Source organism: Acyrthosiphon pisum, chromosome A3 (genome assembly GCF_005508785.2).
Source record: "Acyrthosiphon pisum isolate AL4f chromosome A3, pea_aphid_22Mar2018_4r6ur, whole genome shotgun sequence".
In the NCBI taxonomy this organism is placed as follows: Eukaryota; Metazoa; Arthropoda; class Insecta; order Hemiptera; family Aphididae; genus Acyrthosiphon; species Acyrthosiphon pisum.
Window position 1 is genome coordinate 17863347 of NC_042496.1, and position 3905 is coordinate 17867251.

A 3905-nucleotide genomic window follows, 5' to 3' on the forward strand; every position below is an offset into this window, starting at 1 on the left:
TACTGTAATGACTTTTCGTTTTGCGTATTTATTTATGTCGTACCTATATCCACTTACTATACCTAAACCACACTATAGTGTGCAGGCGTATAGTACAGTTATGTTCGTCTACAAAGCTACCTACAAAAGTAAGTCGTACACTACACACCTGCAGTGGCCTGCGAAGTGCGATAGTGCGTATAAATGATGGTATATAATATAATGCACATAATCATTGTGTACATAATGCACATAATTATTTATGCAATTTACGCCGCGGGTGTTAGATAATCCTTACCTCCGTCGTTGTTCCTATATTATATGGATTAATAATTGAACTCTATAACTCGTGATATCATAACGATATGCATATTGCACGGTGTCGATAAAACGTAAGTACAAACCGATAGTATATATTTTTCACACTGGTTCAAAAAAATTAAAACACCAGATGTTTAATGGATATCGTTCTCCGATCCAGTCCTTTGTCGGCGGGCCGCTTTGTAATAAAGAGCGGCTCGCGCGGAAGTGTGTCTCCAAATACAGACGAATATTATACGTATAATGGTATAAGAATATGGGGTGAAAAACATTTTGAGATTCTAAATATGAAATAATGCACATTTATCGGTGGTGGCGTGAAAAAAAAAAACAAAGAATATGATAATAAGTGCTTACTGCGCTCGTACTGCTCAATGTTTTTATAATTTTTTTATTTAACGAAACTTTTCCGATATACAGACCTTAATTTTGTTTATTTTTCAATCATCTGCCCTACACCATGGACTGCAATGATAAATAGATTGACTGAAATAGTGTGTAGATGAGATATAATCTCGTACAACAGCGTACCTATAATTGATTTTAAATAATTCCGTGCATAGGGTAGGTATAATAAGTTTCGACGGGATGAATTATTATTCAATCAACTATATTAACTATGCTTATTTATGTATAAAATAATATACCTATAGAACCTACTTACCCTGGTATAATGTACATCACCACCGCTTTCGAATTCTTTTCGCTTTTTTCGTTATAAATATATTATTATATTGCGGCTGAAGGCAGCATACGACAGTTTGAAAGTATACAGAGCGTTTCATCAACATCATTCCGCATGATGCGTATTTAATAAATTCAGATTTTCGGAATTTTTATAAATGCTGAAAGACCATATATTCAAATAATTGGATAATTTCACCATTAAGTATCAGTGGTAGATCAAAATTCAAACGAGTTTCTGAGCTATTAATCTTCATGTAGGTATACTAAAGATAAAAGTCCTGGCTTAACATAAAGTATAAACTATAAAATAGGTAAATGTAATATTTAGTCTAGTACTTACGTATTATAGGTATTCAAATTTTTTTTACAAATTATAAGCTGATATTAACGCAATTTTAACAGTTGATTTGGGGGGGAGGGGGGGGGCTAAATTTATAAAATCAATACAGACCCACATAATTTTTTTATTAGGTGGATTTAAGAGTGAATATATTTAAAAACTAGGGGGCTTAAATAAAACTAGGAGAGGCTAAGCCCCCTATACCCTCCCCCACCCCCCAAAATTGTGCCTATGGATATTAATAAATTAATATAATTTTCCTATCACCATAGGTATCTACAAGATCAATATATATAATGATAGATAGTACTAAAAATTAAGTTAAATATTGTTCAAACTTCGATTAGGACACATCAGCGTTTAAAAAATCTTATTTTTAACAACTATCAGTAAAAAAAGAGTGGTTCTATAATTTGAAAAAAAAAGTTTGTAGGTAGGTAACCACATGACATATTATCCTTAAATGGTACAAAAATCTATATACCAATTTTAAAATACGGTCTTACTATATAAATCTATATAACTATATTATTATAACCTAATAAAAAATTCCAAAAATCAGAATTTGTAAAAATTCGTTGTTATAGGATAAAATAGGGGTGTGCATGTTTGGTGATACATCCTGTATATATTTTATACTAAATTTAATATTTGACTGCAGGGGATATCCGATGTATAGTACCTATTCCATCGACTATCGACAACAAGTTTACGAACCACGTTTCGCCAGGTATATAATTTACGTAATCGTGACAAAATATTTTGCTGATATCTCTCAAAAGTAAACGTGATGAGTGCGTATATGAATCGGTCAAACAGAAAACGCGTTAAGCTTTGACGTCAGCTGAAATCGATCGAGTGTTTATAAAGGATGTTACACTACAGTACTACACCACTACGGGACCGTGAATCAATAATTATTGCAGGCAGTCCAGGTATGATCATCATTGTGTAATAGATAGTATTAACGAAATTAATAGGTAATAACTAATAATTAATGATAGCAACGAAATAGAAATTCGAAAAACTTGGTTGGCCTATGATTATATTGGTATACTGTTGTATACTTATACCGTTTATAAGACGTATATCATCATATTTATGGATGAAATGCACAGTCTAGCATTTTAAATTCGCAGTTCGAAATGAATAACTGTATTTACTATAACTACATTTCATTCATAAAATAATATGATGATCGTTATATGTCTAACTGCATATATATCACTGCATATATAGATGAATAAATCACATCATCATTTATCACCTAAGGAAGAGAACCCGTATCCACCATCAAGTGTATATATTATACTCAGACTGTAAAATTGGTTATTTTAAACAATACAATACGGCATTGATTTTGTATAGTTACGATAACGTATAGACACCGCTAACATTTCATGCAAGGTTCAACCAGCAATTAAAATATAAAGCGTTCTATATCGCTAGAACTAAGAATCAATAATTGTCTAGACTCTAGATTTTCGTATAGACGATTATTATACAATTTAATTAAAACAAACTATTTTAACATTTTAATAGTATAAAATATCTCTAGATCAGTAGAGTTTCCACCTATGTTACAAAGAATGATGGTTTATGATCAACTTCGTATAAATATTATATTCTGAATTCTGAGTGGAACGGTAAGTGTATTGGTATTACAATGATGGTTTTTATTTTTTTAGTGCTTACCATCACTTAATCTTAACTGATTAGTGGAAATGCTTAAAAGTTCAACTTTCTTGTGGTTTTTGATAATAAATTTACAAATTGGATCTACTTGATATTTTGAGGGTCACCAATTTCTAGTACTTCTTGAAATAATCTGAAAATAGCAAAGAAAAAACTTATATTTTATTTTTTTGTTGTACAGTTTTTTTTATCGATTTGTGTATGATACAATTTTTATTTTTGAGTAAAAAAAAACTTGAAAAAGGTTCCTCGTAAATAGTTTTTACCCCAAATAAATGATATTGGAAATTCATACCTATAAACTTGATACATTTTACTTTTACTTAAATTACGATTTTATAAGCACAATGTATTTTTAAAATAATTAAGAGCAATAAATAAAAAAAACAATTACAAAATACGATTAACTACATTTTTGTTATAAAATACCTGTCTACATCATACTAATTTATAATAATGCCAATGCGACACAAACATAGGCGCAACTAGGGGGGTGCTTGGGGGGTATAATTAGCGGAAAAATAATATTTCAAATCCGTTTATGATAGGTTTTTTAAAAATAAACTTTTAAAGGAACGCGCATATTTCTTAGTTTATCTTTTTTTTAAAAAAAACTTCTTTTTTTTATAAATAAATTATAATTTAAACAAGTATTAGCTAAATAAACTAGACCAATGGATATAAAAAAAAAAATCATAAGAAAGTAAAGATACCGAACAAAAATTAATTTAATATCTCAGTATGTATACCACAAAAATATTACGTGATGTTATGGTTATATGGCATGAAGTTTTATTTTTTGATTTAAAGTGTGATGTATATGATTTATTTAGAAATTAATATATTTTTTCAACATTTTGTAAAGAATTTAATAATTGGCCCA